At 38.7% G+C, this 23,257-nt stretch overlaps 1 protein-coding gene across 1 annotated transcript in view; it reads right to left on the reverse strand.

Annotated features, from left to right (window-relative positions):
• The window catches only part of JAM2 (junctional adhesion molecule 2), a 63,641-nt gene that overhangs the window by 38,201 nt on the left and 2,183 nt on the right, over window positions 1–23,257 (reverse strand). The window lies entirely within an intron of this gene.

A 23,257-nucleotide genomic window follows, 5' to 3' on the forward strand; every position in this document is an offset into this window, starting at 1 on the left:
AGTTGCATAAAATTAATCAATGAACGATTCTGAAGCAGCTAATTTTGAAGTCAAAAACACTGCATCACAACATCACTGTGCAGAATTAATTTTCATATTGTGCTGCAGCAAAAAAGTACGTAGTAGTAGCAGTATGTAGTATGTGGAAGAGTTACCTATAATGTGATTTTAAAGCCATAAATCACTGTTCCTATTTTTAAAAATATCCATTTAAAAAATTCTAATTTTAATAACACAAGGTGAGAAGTTTTTTTTTATTTTTTTAAAGATTTTATTTATTTATTTGACAGAGACCTAGCACGAGAGGGAACACAAGTGGGGGGCGGGGGTGGGAGAGGGAGAAGCAGGCTTCCTGCCGAGCAGGGAGCACGACGAAGGGCTCCATCCCAGGACCCTGGGATCATGACCCGAGTCAAAGGCAGCCACTTAACAACTGAGCCACTCAGCACCCCCCGGTGAGAGATTTTATTTTTTAAAGTAAAACTACTTGTTTTAAAAGTTTTAATATATAATTTAAAATAGCATTATGGTTAATTTTGTGTCCTCTTGGATGGGCCAGAATGTCTAGATATGGGGTCAAACATTATTCTGGGTGTTCTTGTGAAGGTGTTTTTGGATGAAGTTAACATTTAAGTGGCTAGACTTTGAGTAAAGCAGATTGCCCTTCATAACGTGGGTGGGCTTCATCCCACAAGGTGAAGGCCTGAACAGAACAAGAGAATGACCTCCCCTGAGCAAGAGGGAATCTGTCAGCAGACAGCCATTGGCCTTGAACTGCAGCACTGACTCTTCCTGGGTCTCCAACCTGCGGGCCCACACTGCAGATTTTGGACTTGCTCGCCTCTCCGATCCCATGAGCCAAGTCGTCAAAATAAGTCTTTTTATTGAAAGCCACTCCCTATTGGTTCTGTTTCTCTGGAGAACTCCAATACAAGCATCATATTGAATTACAGTAATAAATTAATTGGGGGTGTCTAATACAAGGGTGCTTTGTATCTTGGGAGTTCTTTGTGGAAGTTCAGCAATACACTGTAACTTTTTAAAATGCTCACAGTCATTTATATCCCAAGAAGAGTGACCTAGAACAACCTTGTGTAGTCAGTCGTTCCCCTTTCAACCTTAACAAACACCCTCCTCTGAGCCGCGTCCATAACCTCAAGGACGACGAATAGTCTTCCTTATCCTTTTCACACAGCCTTCACTTGGAGGGGAGGTGTGCACAGGAGTGAAGCCTCCGTCTCCTCTCCATTAAAATTCTATCCAATCTTTAAGACCTCTCCTAAGTCTCACCACTTCTAGAAAGTTCTCCTGTCAGAGCAGCAGGGCAAGGGCTCCTTGCTCAGCAGGGAGCCCACTTCTCCCTCTTCCTCTTTGTCCTCCTGCTTATCTTCGTTCTCTCTTCTCTCTCACAGTCAAATAAATAACTAAATAAATAAATAACAACTTAAAACAAAAGTTCTCCTGCCAAAACTCTAAGTAACATCTTGACAAAATCCACTTTGATAAAATTAAATAGCCTTCTATGATTTGTCACATTTGACAGTTTTTGCGACAACATCCTCTCCCCGTTCTCATCTCTGATGCTCCTTTCCTGTCTCCTCTCCCTGAGCCTGGCCTCTGACTTTTAGAAAGATGAGGGCTCCATGGCCATAAAGGTTTGGGAAACATCCAGTTAGTAAGTTAAGCGCGGGTGCTTGACTGGCTCAGTCGGGAGAACATGTAACTTTTTTTTTTTTTAAGATTTTATTCATTTATTTGACTGAGAGAGAGAGAGTACAAGTAGGGAAAGTAGCAAGCAGAAAGAGAGGGAGAAGCAGACTTCATCATCAAGCAGGGAGCCTGATGCTGGGCTCCATCCCAGGAAGCGAGATCATGACCTGAACCAAAGGCAGATGCTTAACTGACTGAGCCACCCAGGCGCCCCAGAACAGGCAACTCTTCATCTTGAGGTTGTAAGTTCGAGTCCCATGTTGGGTGTAGGTATTACTTAAAAATAAAATCCTTGAAAAAAAAAGAGTTAAAATTCTCTAGTATAGGGGTTACGAGAGCCTTTGGCATGCGAAGGAGCACTGTGATTCTCCAAGGGGAACCATAACTTAGAGCATGAACAGTGGAGTAGAGTTAGAGAGAATAAAGCTGAAGGGAAACTTCTGTAGAAGACTAAGAAGAGGTGATCAGAGAAAAAAGAAAAACTAGGGCAGAATGATGTCATGGAAGTCAGACATGTGGGCAGACTTTCAAGGAGGGAGTGCCAACAATATTGGATGTTCCGGAGAGGTCAAGTAAGGTTTTAACTGAAAGTAAGCTGTGAATTTAGAGGCTAGTAAATCACTGGTGATACAATGATAGCAATTCAGTGGCATGGGAAGGGAGCACTCTGTAGTGGGCTGAGGGGTCATTACAAAAACGGAGATAAATACAGATCACCGATTCAAGAATTTCATTACAGGAACATGGTGAGCTCTTTCCCACGGCAATTGTAGAGGCTTGAACATGTTTGTAGCCCATGATTGGAGAGCTGGCAATGAAGATCAGCGAAGATGGAACAAAGGACCCAGGGAGACTGGAGGAGTATCATCCTGAGCACGGGGAAGAAACTAGCTTTTGGGGGCAGAGGGAAATTTTGGTTCAGGAGGGAAATTGCTAAAGATGGACACGAATGTGCACAGGTATCAATTCATTGGCTTCTCTCCTTCATGAGGTACCTTCTCACAATATAATCCAGTTATTTATTTATTTTTAAGATTTTATTTATTTATTTGAGAGAGACAGAGAGAGGCAGAGGAAGAAACAGACTCCCCACTGAGCAAGGAGTCTGATGCGGGGCTCGATCCCAGCACCCTGGGATGATGACCTGAGCCAAAGGCAGACGCTTAAACGACTGAGCCACCCAAGCGCCCCACAACCTGATCATACTGAGCTTCCTTCAGAGGCTTCCCCCCTGCCTTCAGGATGAACACCAAATTCCTTCAAATAGCCTTTCAGAACTGGCTTGTCTTTCCAGCCTCCCCCTCAATCACTGACCCCCACAGACTCTGTGTTCAAGTCCTCCCCCACACTCAGAGGGCTGCCACTGCTCTTTGAACACCACAGGTCTTTCCATCCTCTGCTGTCCCTGGAATCCCCTCCTTCCAACCCTCGCCTGACAAATGGGGAACGTCCATAGATAATCCAGTGCCCCGCTCAAACATCATGAAAGGCAAAGCCTTTCCCAGTCCCTTCTATCCTTCTGTACATAGCCCTTCTCTGATGCAGCCCTTTTTAGAAGCCTTTATTATTTTTTATTACAAACTATGTTTGACATATCTGTGTCTTCCATTGAATAGCATTAGAAACATGACACTGTTAGGAACTGTGTGACACATTTGTACCTACATCATGCTTCACACACAATTAGAGATAATTAAATGTCTGTTCCAAACGAAACTGAACAGGTCTTGTCTTCAAATACGATGTATAAACTTTTTTAGTATATTTTATAAATAATATATTTACATAGAGCATGAAATATATTTTAAAGATGGAAAAAAAGATGGTATAAACTACGTATCTTTGTAATTTAGCACACTGCTTAGCACACTAAGTGTGCTTAGACCCACAAATACTAGGTGAACTAAAATACAATACTAGGCTTTAGTGATACTTTAATAACTCTTTGATAATATTAAAGTTTATAGCCTCTTTGCATGAAAATCTAAAAGTGACTTTCACATTGCATGACTCTAAACTACCCTCACTCTAACTACATATAAAAGGAAAAAAATGACATATTTGAGTGAAACATGGGTGCATATGAACAGTTATTCTTCAGTGCATTCTACAGAGTCATTATTTTAATATTTTTCTCCCATTTAATTTTTTCTCTTGTATCAGCTAAAAATGAACCCTGGAAAGGGAAAAACTGCTTCCCTAAAAATAGAATATATAATAAGTTTCCTGTCCTTCACAAACTGAAGAATTTACTGCAGTAATGAAATACATGTACTTTGCATCCATATATTTTCATTGGTTGGTTTTCAGCACTATCAGAATCTCTTTTTCTTTCCTTCTTTAAAGCGTTTATTTATTTATTTGAGAGTGAGAGAGAGAGAGAGAGAGCGAGCGAGCACGGGCGAATAACGCGCCTGCGCCGGTGCGGGAGCTGGAGGGATGGGGGAGGGGCAGAGGGAGAGGGAGAAGCAGACTCCCTGCTGAGGAGGGAGCCCAGGATCCTCACTCAGATCATGACCTGACCCATAGGCAGACACATCACCAACTGAGGCACCCACCCACCCCAGACCTCTTTTTCTAATAAAATTTTCATTGCCCCTTTACTGTCCTGAAACAAAATTTATGGGTAATATAACATTTTCCATGTGCATATGTGTATATATGTGTACATATAAATATATATAAAAATGTATAAAATTTGGAAAACTAAATATTGTGTTCCTTTAATATCAAAGAAAAATGAAAAGAAAGCAATATATAGTAAAATATTATACATTTAGATTTATAAATGTTTATACATGAGTCTGCTAGAATACACAATATTGAAAAAGTCAGGTATTAAGTCCATACTTACAATGTTAAACTGGATTTAAGAGAAAAAGACCTGAAGCCATTCCAAATGGTACAGGAATATAAAAAACAGGCTCACTGTGGATATTTACCTATGCATTAAGGCTGTGCAAAAAAAAAAAAAAAAATCCGTTTACAGCTAAATTAGTGTAAGTCATAGGCTCAGATCATTATAAAGATTTCACTTATTTGAACATGATATGGGGCTTGGTTGCAGGATGAAGGAGGAAGGGTGAGGGACACAGGGAAGTTCTTCATTTTACCATACTGTCTGGCACACAGATATTGATCAGCTCTGGTCCCTGCCCAGCAAGTGTACAGCACCCACCATCACAGTGACAATCAAATGGGTCCCCAGAACTCCGTAACACTCCCTGGGGCAGTAACACCCATTGGTAGCTCCCCATCGAATTCCTCGAACACAGACTCAGCTAATAAAAACCTGAAAGCTTTCATGGAAACCATTACAAACTGGATATTCTCCACTTACACAGCTGATGTGGCCTATAAATGGCCTATAAAGTTGATTTTTTAAGGGTAAACCTATGATCTCCCATGTTCCACTGGTGGTATTTGTTCTCACTATAAAACTACAAAGGACATATTGGAGAGGACACAAGATTTATTGAGGCCGATTTGGTATAGTTTGCTGGCTTTTCAATTCTGTAATTTTCTCTTACCTCTTGATTTTTTAATTACTCCCTGCTCCAAGTCTAAGCCCAATATAATTCTGCCTACTCACAATATGCTGTATTCCAAAGGATAACACGTTCAGCTAGAAACGTTTAACCGATTTTGATGATCTAACTGGGATAATTGGTCTCTTAAGTTTTCTTAACTGTCAAGAATAGTATGCCTAAAGATATTTCTTTTTTTCTTTTTTTTCCTCCAGGCATGTTCTGCCACATACTTAAATGATTTTAAAGCTCTCTGATCCAAATCTTTAATAAAAATCTTTGAAAAGGCAAACATATCATGAAATCTTAACCCAGTCTGAGCTACCTTCAAAGATATAACACAGACACTCATATTAATTAAGCTGCAAGTGCCTGAAGCCTAATTAGGAATCTTGGACTCAACATTCTGAAAGAGTCCCAAATATTTTCTGACTGATCCTGTTTCCATGGAAACTCAAGTTGGGAAGTAGTAAAAGACAGCAGAAATGACAAAATGGTACCACAGAAATTAGCTAAAAGAGTTATTCTTCATTTCAAAATAGAGGGAAAAAAATCCTTGGGTCCTACTATCAGATAGCACCTAGCAACTTAAAAGGCAATACCTATAAAAAATTTAGGAAGGGTGTGATATATGAAAATATTTATTTTTGCTTATGACAATATTCATGTTTTTCTTTTGATATTAACTTCTAGGAAAAAAGCCAGAAAATTATGGGGACTTTTTCTATTTCCCTTTTAAATGATCTATGATGCTAGAGTGTGACTAAATTTGATAATAAATCCCTCAACAATATTGGATGAGCTCATGTTTGGATATTTTTCCCATTTAGCTAAACAATATTTTCAGGTCATGAAATACTTATTTCGGGCTAATAGCTTACCCTTCAGGTTAATATTGGTTCGAATTCAATTTGAGTTGTGAACAGAAGGCACGTATATGTTAAGAGACAACTGCACTACAAATACACCAAATGTCAGAAAGAATTTTAATAACATATTAAGATCTTTAAGCCATCACCCACACTCTAAATGGAATACTCAAATTCTTTTCTTGTTATGCCAGAAAAAAATTAGCCATCCTTCAATGCCCCTGCAGGATACTGTGTGCCGATTCTAAATCCATACATGGTACGACAGAGGCTCCCCTCTCTTCTCCCTGTGCCTTTATAGTGCCAGAGTGAACACCAGAATAGAGGACCTTCTATTTCCCCTAAATATCTCCTCAGCCTTCTATCTTTCCTTATACTTCCCAGTAGCCTCATCTCCCACATAGAAAAAAAAAATGGGATCTGGAGTCAACAGTTCTAACTTACTTAAGACCTACTTCTGTGTCTCCCTAAACATGTTCCGAACCTCTGCTTCTCATTTATGAAACCTTGATAAAAATAGTTAAAGGTACCTCATGAGCATGTTAACAGGAGAATTAAGTAATGCAATTTGTGTGAAGTGTTTTGTCAATCCTAAAGTTCCATTCAAATGCTAATTCTGCCTTCTTTTTAATCCTTCAGGTTAGCCATAGCTTTGCTCTGATCTCCCTTGGTTCTTCTGGCCTCCAGATAACTGACTTGGCAAAATTCCTCCCTGCTTTGTGCACTATTTCCCTGGGCATTTTTTCTTCATTGTCTCTGATCTTTTATATTCTGTAGCTGAGCACATTCTCCAGACTTCTGTCCTTTGCCCCTACTAATCAACCTCTATATTTTCCCCAAGAACGTCTTCTCCCAGAGTGAATCTCCCTATTTTTGTTTACCACATAAGTAATATGTACATATCCCCTATACCACAGGGGATAGGTACAAGAGGATTTACACCTTTATCCTCTTTTCAATGCTCTATAGAGACATTTTTTACTTGGATATTTTGTTGCCTCCTGATATATACAAAATAATCATTCCTTCTCAATGTAAATACTATGATTTCTCTGGTTCTTCAAATTTACAAACTTGAAATTACTGTTTCGATGTCTTTGATGACCCCCTATATTTAATCAACCACTAAATCTTACCAATTTCTGTTTTCAATGTCTTTTGGATTTAACTGTTCTTAAACAATTTTGGCAGCTGTTACCTTAATCCTGTACCCTTTTACCTAATACTCAGAGTATAGTCACCTCTTTCCTTCTAAGTCTATTCAGTATGTAAGGCTCAAAATTATTGTTTACCCTAAATACCAGCTTTTGGTATACTGCTTCACTCTTCAAAACTTCTGGCAACTTCCTGATGGCCCACTGCATCAAACAGAGACTTTATACATAATATACAATCAACTCCATGAATATCAAACCATTTCTTGCTCCTTTTCAAAACAAGCTCTGTGTTCTAACCAATAAGAACTCTGAAAGGCGCAGTTTAGAATGAAAATAAGTTCTCAACACCATACAAAATAATTTTAGCATCTAAGTATGGTACATTTTTTCCCCATTTGAAAGCAAAACATTAAATTATGAAGAAATCCAATCATTTTAAATAAACCCCTTCATTTTACAAATAAGGAAAATGAGATCCAAATACAATAGTTTTCTAAAGCCTTACAAAAAACTAAGAGCGAACTAACACAATCTTAGTTCTTTGCATCCCAAGCTCCATTTTATTTATGTCATACTTCTTGCTTCCTTGTAAACAAGTGACATTTATGGTTGGAGGTATAAGGTCTTCTGACCCTCCAGTACAGACGTTTCACCTGGACATATAACTTATGAACCCAATAACACATCCCTGCCAAATAGACTGAGAACTCTAATTTATAAAATTAATGAACATGAACATGATTCTGAAAAATGAAACATGATTCTGAAAAATGAAAAATGAACATGATTCTGCCCACCATTCCAGTCAGTGTGAACGTGCCCCTGAGTTACTCCATCATGGAAAATGTAACTGAGGGGTGCCTGGGTGGCTCAGTGGGTTAAGCCTCTGCCTTTGGCTCAGGTCATGATCTCAGGGTCCTGGGATCTAGTCCTGCATCGGGCTCTCTGCTCAGTGGGGAGCCTCTTCCCCCTCTCTCTCTGCCTACTTGTGATCTCTATCAAATAAATAAAATCAATCTTAAAAAAAAGAGGTATTTCTATAACTGATTTCCAAAATTATGTGTCCTTTTATTTTTCAAATAATAAGAAATCAATTTCCAGCCCAATATAATGAGAATTATTGTTCTCATTCAAGTGTTCCAGCCCATATAATGAGAAAGGCTTGTCTTGAATGAGCTCATCATCACTCAGCAGATTTTGGTATCTCACCCCCCAAAATAAATAGTTGAATGTGTGGAATGATGCAAGCAAGAGGAACATGGCTTGCTTGTTCGCGTAGTTGGGACTCTAAGTATAAATTCTATGTGGGTAATATGATGCAGTCTTGTTTCCACTCTAAAAGGTAATGGGATGGGAGGTGAAGTGAACCCCGGCTTCTATTAATGCCTACATTCTCTTGCTCATGAATTCATGGTGTATTTGGGGAACGGGTTATCCTGCATAGAAATCCCTTCTGACATGAAGGGCTACAATGAGAGTGTGCATAAGCAGCCTGCACAGCTCTGGACGGCTTCTAAATGATCCTAATTCTTTCATTCTTCTCCCAAACCAGAGTCTTCTCCCGAGAATCCTTAGAACTTTGGGGTCTTCAATGTTAAAGGAACCATGGGAAATTAAACCATATAAAGAACTCATTTGGAACTTGATATTAAGTTTTAATGATATGGATTTGAGCATTAAATGAATATTTTAGGAAGTATGAGCAATTCTGAAATGTGCTTGAGTTGCTATGTTAAACACTGGAGATGCCCTTACCCTATTAAAAAAAAAGCTGCAGTGGTCTCTTCTGTTATTTGGAAGAATCAGAGGGTAGACGAAAGAGGTTTGATCAGACTGGCCTCCATTTCATAAATGTAAGAGAAAAACTTGACATTTTTAGGAATTTAATCAATTCTCTTCCTTTTGTTCACCTTTTCTTGTCATCAGTCTATGACTTTGCCATGCACTTATCTAATGGGACTTCTAGATTTTAGGGAATAAAATATTTAAGTCCCTTTCAAAGGAAATTAACTGAAAGGCCCACACTACATTATGAAGAAAAACGTCGCTGTTACATGCAGATTTACTAACAGACTTTGCTGTATAACCCAGGATCTTGGAGTTCGATTAATAACAGGGTGTTTGGCTTGTTGTCAGGCATTTTATTTTTCTGTTAGTGTGACACAGACTAGCTAAATTTTAAAAAGGGGCCATTCCGACAGAATTCATTTTTCTTATATTGGTTAAGTAAGGTGTAGAATTTAGGAGAGCGGATATTTCAAGTAGACTCACTTTGGTCTATTATTTTCTCTTTAACTAGGAGACTCTAAGGCGGCTTGTCCAATAAAACGCAGAGGCGCAAAGAAAAGAAATACGGAATTTTTATATATTTATCACATTCTTTTTTTATAGGTTTAGTTTTTTTTAATCATAACAAATTTTCCTTTTCTTTTTTTTTTTTAAAGATTTATTTATTTATGTATTCTCTACACCCAACGTGGGGCTTGAACTCACAACACCGAGATCAAGAAATGTATACTTTACTGACTGAGCCTGCCAGGTGCTCCTATGATAAATTTTCAAATACACACCAAAGCAGAGAGAAAAGAACAATAGACTCCATATACTCGCTATTTGAATTCAACAGTTATAACGACAGCCATGTTTACTTCATCTATCCTTTTTGTTGTTGCGAAATTTTAGAGCCAATCATATATATCAGTCATTTTCTTTATTTTAGGAGGTATCAATGCAAATTAAAGACATATGGCTATAATGACATTAAAATAACAAATTATAGGGCGCCTGGGTGGCTCAGTGGGTTAAGCCGCTGCCTTCGGCTCAGGTCATGATCTCAGGGTCCTGGGATCGAGTCCCGCATCGGGCTCTCTGCTCAGCAGGTAGCCTGCTTCCTCCTCTCTCTCTCTCTCTCTGCCTGCTTGTGATCTCTCTCTGTCAAATAAATAAATGAAATCTTTAAAAAAATTATAATTAATTTCTTAGTATAATCTAATGCCCTGCCTTAGTCAAATTCGCGTAATGTCTTTTTTGAATCGGGATCCGCATTTTAGCATTACACTTGCTTCTTAGGATTTTTGTCTTGTTTTGTTTTTAATCCAGAGCTAACCTGACCTATTCTCCCATCCATTGTCTTATCATGGAAATCTAGCTATTTATTCTGTAGAACAGCCCACTTTCTAAGTTTGTCTGTGTCTTTAATCTGTGCATCTACTCTCCTGTAAAGAGAAGGTAGCTTGCTAGTGGCTTGATCCAAATAAAGGTCAATTATTATTATTATTTTCTTGAGGGATGAGCACAGACACTAAGTAGGGAATGCCATGTGCCTCCTGCTGTATCACACAATGATTGTCCTACTTTTAAGGATGCTAAGATTAATCTGTGGTTTTAAATGATAACAGACTGCTCCTTCCATTTTAAAGGTCCCTATCACATTTTGCCTAATTTTGAATAATCATAACCTGAACCAATGACATGTTGCAAGATGATGATGATTAGATTCTTTTGTTTTACATATTATCTTTGCACATTTACTAGCTTGACTTCTATAAAGAAGAATTTTCCCTAACCGTTAAGGCTATATGTTACATAGACAAACACTAAAGGAAAAGAAGATGAAGGCTTACTTTTTTATTTTAATTGTTAAAAATCAGGGTAGGGAGCCATTGATGTAGTTGGCTCTAATGATGACCAAAGTGTAATGATTTTTTTAAATCTTATCAACTCTCTTTTTAATGTCTGTCATGAAAACACTCAAAAACATGTTTGTCATCTTTAAATCAATTGCCTTCATTTTTTTTTTTTTCTCACTTTTGGTTCTCGAATTGCCTCTAATTGGGCCACAGTGAGTCTTTTCATGTTGCATCCTGCTTCCTTTAGACACGACGCCATTAACTTTGAGAGTTTTCTTGCTTTCTGGCACAACAAAATAAATGTTTCCAGGGTTATCTATGTCCAACCCTAAATATGGAATCAGATGTTCCTCCAAAGGTTCCCCGGTCACTGCTAGGAATGGTATTTAGAGATCACAATGTGTACGCTGACTTTTATAGTGTTGTAGGATAGATTTTATTCCTATTCCCAACTACTCTATTTCCCTTCCCACTTATTATCACGTGATATCCAGGGCGTCCTGGCTGGTAGGATGCACTTCCCCAGCCCACTTGCAGTTTTTTTTTAGTATATGTGCTGCCGAAGCGAGCACCCCACTTGCAGTTTTGACCGTGGGATTGTTCTCACCAACAAACATACGCTCTGGTAAGTGGAAGCTTTAAGAAAAAACACATAGTTTTTAGTCCGTCTCTTGCTTTTCCCGTGGCCACAAGCACTGTCTGTCCCAAATGGGGTCGGCTCCTTCAGCCTGGGGAATGAGAGCGAGACAGGCAGGGCCCAGATTCTGCTGCTGACATGGGGCCCCCAAAAGGGGATGCAGGCAAAAGTTCTGTGTATGGTGGCAAACTACTGAGATTTCTTAGGTTATCTGTCACTTGATTAAAATGAACTGATACAGGTTGTGATTTAATCTAGGCTTTTTTAGTAGACAGAGATAAGAAATACACAGTTTAGGAACAAGAAAGCATTAGGAGTTCATGCTGACATTTTCAATTCAAATATACATAATAGTACTTTTATCATTTTAAAAACATAATACTTGTATCTCTTTTTTTCCTTCACTGAAAATCTTGATATCTATGCTATTATAATTATTGATTTGCATTATCCTGTAGTATAACTTCAACATAACACCACTGTTTTCAATTATTTTCACTGAAAATGTATTTGCAGCTGTATTTATTTATTTATTTATTTATTTGCAGCTTTATTTATCCTTAAAATGAATTCTACTATTCAGTGGTATATTATATTCTAAACTCAGACTGGAAAAATTCTTTCCTCTACGTGGTTAGTTACATCAATAGTTTGGTACACAGTACCAAATAATAACTGCTTATTTCCAATTTTTTAAAAAAAGATTTTATGTATCTATTTGACAGAGATCACAAGTAGGCAGAGAGGCAGGCAGAGAGAGAGGGGGAAGCAGGCTCCCTGCCGAGCAGAGAGCCCGATGCAGGGCTCGATCCCAGGACCCTGGGACCACGACCTGAGCCCTAGGCAGAGGCCCCAACCCACTGAGCCACCCACGTTCCCCTATTTTCAATTTTTAAGATGGCCATGTTAGTGAATTTTTCTTTGAAACAGAACATTTAAGTTTTCACAGCCAAATCGGTGTAGTAAGTTATTAAGAGAAACAAGTTCCATTTCTGCCCCTTTCCACCCATTGTGAGTGGCTTTCATTTAACCTTCCAGTATTTCTTCCTTACACAGACTATAGCATGCTACATTATACAGTTCTGCACCTGGCTTTTTTCCTTTGCTATACTAACACACGGAGATCACCCTTTTATGGATACACAGCATGCCACTCTGTTCTTTGTTCAATCTCTTCTTGATGGGCGTTTGATTGTTTTCAATCTTCTTTATAATAAATAATTTTGAAATAAATAATACCATGCATCAATCATGTTCTATGTTTTTTTTTAATATTTTTTATTTATTTATTTGAGAGAGAGCATGAGCGAGGAGAAGGTCAGAGGGAGAAGCAGACTCCCCATGGAGCTGGGAGCCCGATGTGGGACTCGATCCCGGGACTCTGGGATCATGACCTGGGCTGAAGGCGGTCGTCCAACCAACTGAGCCACCCAGGCGTTCCAATCATGTCTTATGTTTTGCAAATACAGCTTTGGAATAGGCTCCCGATAGTGAAGTTGATGAGTCAGAGTAGACATGCAATGTTCCTACATATTGTTGAATTCTTCTCCATAGCAGATCACTACATAGCCCCTTAGCAGTCAGAGTGCCTGTTTGCTCACAGCTTCAATAACAGAAGATGCAGATGAGTTATGTGTTTTTGCTAATCTGGCAGGGAAGAGATATTATCTTTGTGACAGTTTAATTTGCATTTAAGTGATGTTGAGTGCAGTGTCATATCCGAAAGAACTATTAAAATTTTTCTCTGGGAACTCGGGTTTATGTTGTATGTGAGCCATTTTTCTATTTTGTTCTTTATATTTTTATTTCTTTCCATTTTTTCAGGGCTTGTTGCATGTCAGTGACAATACTCTTAGGCTGAGACTTATGAGACTGAGAACCTTCTGGTTGAGATTTGGAGTGCAGATGTCTTTTTCCCAATTAGTCATTTGCCTTTTGATTTTTTTATGGTATTTTAGTATTTTTTCTGAGCAGATGCTCTTTTGATATATAGTTTTAATTTTTTAATTTTTAATTTTTTAAGGATCTTATTACTTATTGATTTGAGAGAGAGAGTGAAAGAGAAGAGCACAAGCAGGGGGAGCAGCAGAGGGAGAGGGAGAAGCAGACTCCCTGCCGTGCAGGGATCCCGATGTGGGACTTGATCCCAGGATCCTGGGATCATGACCTGAGCCAAAGGCAGAAGCTTAACCACCTGAGCCACTCAGGTGTCCTTGATATATAGTTTTATTTAAAAGAATGCATCCATGCTTTTGTTATTTTGGGAGGGTGAATTTATTACTTATTGACATTTAGATCTTTGATTCATTGGGAGTTTATCCTCATGTACACTGTCAGGATCCTATCACTTTCCCTCCAATAGCTACCCAATTGTAACCATATCTATTAAGCATTCTCTATGGTTTAAGATGCTTCTATTTTATACAGAGATAAATGGAAAGACACATCTCACATCTCTACTAAATTTCCAAATGAACTAGGGCCAATTCCTGGACTTTATATTCTGTTCCATTGGTCTGTCATCCTATTCCTATACCAGTTTCACAGTATTTTAATGATAGAGGTTTTGTCAAGTGCTATAATCTAGGGCAACCATCACCTCACTTCCACCCAAGGGCACTACTGCTGATTTATTTTTCATTACCTCATTTGTCTGATACTTATTTTATATATATCTTATAATTAACATAATATATTGATGCAGAAATACATGCATATCATTCAATACCGAAAACGTATGTTGGGGCATATGCTCTTTTTAAGAGAAGTAGGACATGGAATAAAAAAAGTCTGAAGAACTAGCTCTCCAGGCAGGTGTTTTTTGAATATTTTAGCATCCTCATTCAGATTTTCTGGGAGAGTGGCACAGTAGGGCTGGAAATCTTAGGATGCCTCTAATCTTGGCATTTACGATGGAAGAATACCCTCGGACCTAGCAGATGAGTCACCTGATCCAGAAGAAAGTTTTTCACTTTCTTCTTTTTCACTGCAAGAAGATATGATTACTGGACAAGAATGCCTAAGAAAACCATCTTTGGTTTGGAAATAAAGATCAGTTTATCAGGCCCTCCCTTCTCTTTTAGCAAACTTTTACCTACGGTGAGGCATGGATTGCTATGGTACCAAGTGAGTGGCAAAGAGATTGGACCATGAGGGCCAAGGCTGGAATCCCCTGCTCCGGCCAGCACTTGCACAACTCTCTACCATTCTGTGCTGTAGTTAATCTCAGACAGCTTGCGAAGAGGTATTGTTGGATTCACCTGAAGCTTTAATCAGTGCTTACTAATTCAAGAGGAGGTTACATTAGTTTTTTTGTGTGTGTTTTGTTTTGTTTTGTTTACAATACAAGAAGGCATTAAGCAATCAGCAAAACTTCTTAAAACTCTATAGGGCAGACCAGTCTCTCTATTACCTTGTCAGTCTAAACTCTAGGGACACTATAGTTCATGAGGAAGGAGGAAGTTCTAAGAGCAGTCAAATTATGCATTCATTACGGAATATTCACCCTACACATGTCCTTGGATCCTTAGTATTAAAATGTCATTTTATGAAGCTAAGAAGCAAATAAACATCAAACTTCAGGTTACTTACCTCTATTCAGTTAATTATTAGAGAATCATCATGTGCCAGGCAGGATTCTAGGTGCTAGAGACACAAAGATGTATTTTCTCTGTCCTTGACAAATTCACAATCCAGACAGAAACACATGTAAACATGGTGACAAAAGCAAACGGACAAACAAAAAAACATGGTGACAGTATAGCCCAGTAAGTACAAAAGAGAACCAGGAACCTACCAAGAACACCAGGAGTATAATATATTTGGGTAGACTTCAGCTTTGAGGAATGGATGAGCTGGAGAGGGTTCAAGAGAAAGAAGGGGTTTAGATCTTCAGGGAGTAATTGCACTTGCCACAGGGAGAAAACTGGGACAATAACAACACAAGAGAATATGGCAGGGAAGGAGAAACATTGTATCTAAAATGGCAGAGTTGTTCACTCCTTTACACACACCCACACAGACAGGGCACAAAGCACCTGACTTGTTCTGGGACCAAAAGCACTGTATGGGGCCAAAGTCCAATGATCCACAGCTCCAATCACCTTATGTGGAATTTTTATCCTATTTTTTAATGACCTAGCCTACTGCTGTGTTTAGATTACTAAAAAAATAGACCCTTGGGTTACTGTTTATTCTATGGTGGGCGTTCAACTTCTGATCAGAATCCATTCCTATTTTAAAGTGCCCCTAGAGCATTTTTAAAGACATTAGCACAATCCTCCGTTTTCAAATTTAGCACTTTCCCAGTAGTTCAACATGTTCCCTTTTTATTTGCGGTCATTACTTCTTTGGTCTCCTTTAAAAATAGTAACAGTTTGCACTTGTCTGTAAGTTTTAGCTGGTGCTGGTGTGGGTCTTCTCTGGGCGTTGGCCCTTATGCTCTACTCCAGACTTTTTCCATAGCATCGGAGTTGGAATTTTTCCCTTTCTAGATTTGATCACTGGTTTGGGAGTTTATTTCCCCTCTGTTTTGTTATATTCATTTTGTTTCACTACTTACTTTTGTTGGTTTTAATTAGATGGTAACCCCTGCTGCACTTCAGTTTAAGGATTTTAGAGGCCTCTGCAAGGTGTTATCATGGTCCTATTTGTGAGATAGCTTTGGGTTGTGGCTTAATTACTAGTAAAAATAAATTTTTGCATGGGGAGCCTGAGTGGCTCAGTGTGTTAAGCTTCCAACTCTTGGTTTAGCTGAGGTCAAGATCTCATGAGCCCAGTAAGTACAAAAGAGAACCAGGAACCTACCAAACAAACCCCAACCCACCAGCCCTCTGTGCTCAGCAGGGACTCTGTGAGTCTGCTTGGGGTTCTCTCCCTCTGCTCCTCCCCTCACTTACATGCACGCTCTACCTCCCTCTAAAATAAATCCTTAAAAAACTAAAAAATAAAGTTTTGAGAAAGGCATAGAATAACATACATAATATGATTTGATTTGTTGGAAGGTGAAAACAATAAGCGTAGTAAATTTTTATTTTTATTATTTTACTTTTTTTTTTAAAGATTTTATTTATTTATTTGACAGGCAGAGATCACAAGTAGGCAGAGAGGCAGGCAGAGAGAGGAGGAAGCAGGCTCCCTGCTGAGCAGAGAGCCCGATGCGGGGCTCGATCCCAGGACCCTGGGATCATGATCTGAGCCGAAGGCAGCAGCTTTAACCCACTGAGCCACCCAGGAGCCCCTATTATTTTACTTTTTTAAAGATTTTATTTGTTTATTTGGGAAAGAGACACACAGCAAGAGAGGGAACACAAGCAAGAGGAGTGTGAGAAGGAGAAGCAGGTTTCCCGCAGAGCAGGGAGCCCGATGTGGGGCTGGATCCCAGAACCCTGGGATCAATACCTGAGCTGAAGGCAGACACTTAACAACTGAGCCACCCAGGCACTCCTGATTTTTATTTTTAAAGAAGCTATACAAGTATGCTCTTATATACTGGAACTGTATTTTCCCCCCAATTTTTCTGGACTATACGCAAAAAGTTCTATCTGTAAGGAGTAGAATAGAAGTCGGGGAGCTAGAAAGGAGAGTTATTTTTCATTTCTGTACTGTTTGAATTTACCATATACATACCTTTTTCTAAGTAAAATGTGTAAGTAAATGCATTCAGTAATGATCTATTCTTTGTCTTGAATTATGCCCATAAATAAAGTATTTAGCAAGTTTTTACAGTGTGAGCAAAGCTAAAACTAAAAACAGCAGGTGACTGCTTTGACAAAAGGAGAGTGAGTGATCTGGAAACACCTAGAATGAAGGAGAAAAACCAAATTAGGCTTTTTTACTCCTTACCAGTATAAAAACAACTTAGTCCCAAACTGTCCCTGTGAAGAATTTTGAAAACTAAAACAAAACAGAAAATCTAGCAAAACAAATAAAAACTGCCAATGACATACGAAGAGAGAGAAAGTTAAAATTCTTCAGTGAAGAACTAAAACTTCCATCTGTTAAAATCATAAGCATTCTTGGGGTACCTGGGTGGCTCTGATGGTTAAACATCCACTCTTGATTTTGGTTCAGCTCATGATCTCTGGGCCCTAGGATCAAGCCCTGCTTAGGGCTCTGTGCTCAGTGAGGAGTCTGCTTGGGGTTGGGGATTCTCTCTACCTCTAAATTAAAAAGAAAAAGAAGGAGAAAAAGGAGGAGGAGGAGGAGGGAAAAAAGGAGGAGAAAAAGGAGGAGGAGGGGGAGGGGGAGGGAAAGGAGAAGGAGAGGGAGGAGGAGAGGGAGGAGGAGGAGGAGGAGGAGGAGAAGGAGAAGAAGAAGAAGAAGAAGAAGAAGAAGAAGAAGAAGAAGAAGAAGAAGAAGAAGGAGAAGAAGAAGGCGGCGGCAGAGAAGGAGAAGAAAAATTCACAAGAATTCTTGCTCAGGACTGTTTAAGCCAAAACAGTGGAGACCTAAGAGTATAGCTCTTGAAACGCCTTCATAGGACTGGTCCAGTAGTTATTTGCTTTTCTGTTCATAAAATGTGGGAACAATTTAAACTGTAAACATTTCCAAACCCTTCACCAGCCTGAGGATTCTAAGAGTAGGATTCTGCGGGTCCGTTAGCAGGCATTCATCTGAGCACACACATTCTCTCCTCTCCCCTGCTCCCTCTCTCCCCCCCTCTCTCCACCTCTACCCCTCTATCTCTCTATCTCTCTCTGTGTCTCCATCTCTCTCATGCAGGCGTACCCTCACATGCTTAGTAACACAGAAGGCCACCCTTCTCCCCAACAAATCTACTCCAATCACCCTCCTAAGGATGGCAAATTGGGAATAAGGTAAAACAAAGCTAAAGGAAGACAACCCCCCCCGGGGGGGCGGGGAGTGTTAGAGAATACTATTGAAAGACCATAACTAGTAGCCCCAAAAGCTAGTTTCACGTTTAGATGTCGAGATCTGAAGAGAGAGTTGGAAAAACGTGCAGCATACACCATTGAAAATTCCTTAAAAACCAAAGAGATGTTTTCCTCAAATCCTGATAAAATTTAATTAACTACATTTCAGACTTAAAACAACTTTCTGTGGGTGAATGTAAATGTCTAATTATACATGTACCTGTACATGTTTTCTATAAGCCATATAAAAGAAATACTTGGGAAGTAACAGCCTGGACCACTCCAATAACGTCTAACGGGGCTCCCCACTTCCATGTCCCACCCACCCATCCTGCCCATTCTCCACACTCCATCCAATGTGTTCTCTTTGAAAGGCAAATCTAACTGGTACTCAGTGTTTAAAAGCCTTCAATGGCTTCTCCTAGTCTTTAGGATAAATCCGAAATCCTAAATATGTCCCACAAGGCCCTCTTACCACCTGGCTGCTGTCTTTTGTCTTCCCCTGTCCTCCATGCTCTGGCTATAGGGGACTTCTGCTTCCTAATTGCTTTTGCTCAAGTACCTCTATGCAGCACTGTTCTTCTGTATCTGGGATGGTCTGCGCTCTCCTTCAGTTGCCTGGCATATTCTTTTCATGTAGATAGACAGGTGTCTATATATATGTGTGAGTATTCTGTAATAATTCAGATATATCTGCGTATTTTGTAATAAAACTTTAAAAAACACATTTTAAAATAAATTATTTAAATAATAAAAGTGAATAAACCAAACTGTTTATATTAGTATAATACGTATGAAACAGCCTATTATTTGTGTTTGGATAGGACTCTCAGAAATGTAGGAAATCCATTATAAATGATAATATGAATGTTTAACTCCACTGACCCCAAATACTATCAATAACAAGACCAGTTTTCCAAGTGCTATGTATGCTATAAATCTGTACACATTTAATTTACCCTACACCTCTACGAAGTAAGTCTATTACTGGGATTATCACCATTTCAGATTGGTAAACCGACACACAGAGAAATCAAATAGCTTGTACCAGATCATACAGTTAGCTAGTAAATTAACACAGAATTCAGCATCAGAGTACATGTTCTTTACTACTACACTACATGATTTGAAATAGATCTCAAAAACTACAGTTCTATGTCACTATAAATTATAATTTAAAGGTAAAAGTTATGGTTGCTCCATGGGATCTAGAATATTCTTGGCTACAATGCTGATTACACTGTTACTGTGTACATCCTAATTTTGGTTGGTGTCATGGTTTCCCAGAGATGTCCACATCCTAATCCCAGGAGCCTTAAACACGGTACCTTACATGGTAAACGGGAATTAAGGTTGTAGGTAGAATTAAAGTTGCTAACCAGCTAACTCTGGGATGGATAGATTAATCTGGATTACATAGGTGGGTCTAATGGGTCCAATGTAAGTGTAAGGGTCCTTATAAGTGGAAGAGGGAGGTATTTGAGAGAAAACAGATTTATGGAAGCCTAGCATTGCTGGCTTCAAAGCTGGAGGAATGGGGCCACCAGTCAGTGGCCTCTAGAAGCTGGGAAATCAGCTTGGAAGCTGATTCTCCATTAGAATCTCCAGAAGATAGCTGCTCTTCCCATGCTTTGATTTTAGCCCAGGGAGACCTATTTCAGATTTCTAGCCTCTAGAACTTTAAGATAATAAATCTATGCTGTATTAAATTTATGGTGATTGTTTTCTGCAGCAATAGAAAAATAATATAGTTGGGTTGTTTTTCTGAGTTCTGGTCATGTTAATAGTAACACCTCCCAAGAAAACAGTACCCAGTTTTAAGTTTTCTTTCTCTGCTTTTGACCAAGCAAGCCCTTGACCTAGACTCTGATTCCCCCTTTTCTGTACTGACCTTTGTCCTCCTCAAGGCATCAATCTGGCCATCCAGGTATACTGGAGTACTGACTGACTCAGCGGTGCTATGGCATGAGAAGGTCATTTAAAAAAAATGGCCTGTACAGATTTCTTCTGGTCCCACTTCAACAAACACAGCAGCTCTAGCTTCCCCAGTTCAAAACATCTTCTCTACCAACAAGGCCTACTGGAGGAAACCCATGTGATAGAAACCATGGGTAGAGAAACATGTGTAAATGCACATGCGCTCCTCTCCTTAAACTGCTCTGGTGGAAGGAAAATGAATATCATCAGCCTTAGGGAATTAACTGTTATCTTTATGTTGACTTTTTGTTTTAGACGTCTTCCTTTGGGTTTTGTTTTTTTTTGGGGGGTGGGGTTTAGACTTCTTCCTTTCGAATGTCATCTCTGTCTCAGCTTTAAAACCATTATCAGGTGTACCAGCAAGCCCAACCTGACCTGTATGTTCATCAGATAATTAAGACCATGCCAGGAAGAAACCAGTCTTCCTCTGCAGATTGATGATGATGCTTTGTTCTTAACAATGTTTACAGAGGGCAGACGTTTCCTGGCACTGGTTCCCTGGAGTACTCTTTTGGGTCAGTTCCGCCATCAGGGCAGAACTTTGGGATTTTGCAGAAAATCCAGACCTCTCCCTGCTCCACAGTCCTTATCAGCTGATGAGAGATTACTGAAGCAGGCCAAGTAAGCCTGGCTTGGGTTCCAGTCCAGAATTGAGGACCGTTACCAGTACATGGCTCTCAGTTACATTCAACTTTGTTTGATGTAATGCTTTGCTTAAATGTCACCTCAGAGAAATCAGACACCTCACCTACCTAGGATTAGTTACAGCTTCATGATTTATATTGCAATCATTAATTCCATCCATCCATTTTTCCACGTCCTCCACTCATGCCCTTCCTATCTGATCAACAGATGTCTATTTACACCTCCTACTAACCAGGTGCTTTCCTTAGCATTGTGCATAGGGTGGTGAGCAAACATGAAAAATCTCCTTCCCTCATGGCGCTCCCACTCTCATGGTAAAGAAAAATACAGTTTCATAAACACACACGTAAACGTCCATATATCAACAGGTGCACTGAACTGTTAAGTCCAATTAACAACAGCAGCCGCAACAACCAAAATCTTCCAGACGACTAAGAAAGAAATAAGAATATAGACAAATGGAAATAAAAGACTGGAATAAGCATGATATTATATATAATAGGATTGGGACAAAAGGGTGGTACAGTTATATTGGGGATGGATATTAAGAAGATAAGTATGTAATTAAAGAATAAAAATCCACAAGGTCTTTTTTTTTTTTTTTTTGAATGAAGACAGTGAAAGGAGTTAACTGCTCAGAGAGAAAAAGGAGAGAAGCCCAGTTATCTGTGGGACAAATTCTCAGATCTTCAAATCCCAGTTCCATTTCTTTCTAGCCTACATGAATGAGCTTTCTTTGAGCCTTGAGGGACATTATCTGTAATCTGAAGATTTGCTCTGTTTCATGCATTTTCTGAGAACTTAAAAAGAGAGACTATTCAAAAAAGTCCTTAGAACAGTATCTGATATAGACAAAGTCTTTAATATACAGTTTTTGGATCTGGACATGAAACCTGAGTGGATAAATCACAAATAGGACTGTGGAGTGAAACTTAGCCCTGAAAAACTTTCTTGTTTTTCAACAACACTCTGATAGCAATGAGTGTACCTAATTCCTGTTTCTTGGTTTCTCTCATCCAAGATCATACTCAGTGCCCACATCCTGGTTTCTCCCATCCAAGTACTAAGGAGGCCCATCCCTGCTTATCTTCTGAGATGAGATGAAATCAGGTGTATTCAGGGTGGTATGCTGTAGACTCAAATCTTGGTTTCTAATACCATTCTCCAATAAAAGGAACCAGCACTCTGTGGAGAAATGGCTGATTCTAGGACTGGATCAGGGAACATAAAAGATCAGCCTGAAGCACTTTGTGTTGCCAAAAAGCAAGGACTTGCTAAGCAAAACAAACAGAAATGCATATATATATATATATATATATATATATATATATATATATATCCTTTGACATACCCCATCATTATATATATAATAAGCATGATATTATATATAATAGGATTGGGACAAAAGGGTGGTACAGTTATATTGGGGATGGATATTAAGAAGATAAGTATGTAATTAAAGAATAAAAATCCACAAGGTCTTTTTTTTTTTTGAATGAAGACAGTGAAAGGAGTTACACTATAGTTACACTATAGTTACACTATATATACATTATATATATAATACACTATAGTTACACTATATATACATTATATATATAATGATGGGGTATATTAGAGGATACAGAAACCACTAGAAGAACTCCTAGTGGCCAAAGCTGGAAGAACTTTAGTACTAAAATAAATAAAATCATATTTGACAATAATCCAAAGTATAAAATCAATATTCATAAGCCCATACTGATATAGAAGTCATGAGAAGACATCAGAAAAACACCAATTACAGGATATTTTACAAAATACTTCACATGTACTCCTCAAACTTGTCAAGGTAATAAAAACCAAGGGAGTCTGAGGAACTGTCACAGCGAAGAGGAGCCTAAGGAGACAGAACGACTAAATAGAATAAAGTATTCTGAATTAGATCCTGAAATAAAAAAGGACATTAGGATAAAATGAAGGAAATTTGAATAAAGTCTGGACATTAGTTAATAATAAGGTGCAAAACTGTTTCATTAATTATGACATGTTTCATGCTAATATAAAATATAATTAAAAGGAGAAAGTTGGATGTAGTATATATGGAACTCTCCATACTATCTTCACAATATTTCTTTAAATGTACTTGTACTCAGTTATAAAATAACTGAGCTTATTTTTAAAAAAGAAAGAAAGAAAAGAAAGAAAGAGAACATTCTTGCAATGCCAGACCTTTTAGCATCCTGGGAACA

Source organism: Neovison vison, chromosome 6, assembly GCF_020171115.1.
Source record: "Neovison vison isolate M4711 chromosome 6, ASM_NN_V1, whole genome shotgun sequence".
Taxonomy (NCBI): Eukaryota; Metazoa; Chordata; class Mammalia; order Carnivora; family Mustelidae; genus Neogale; species Neogale vison.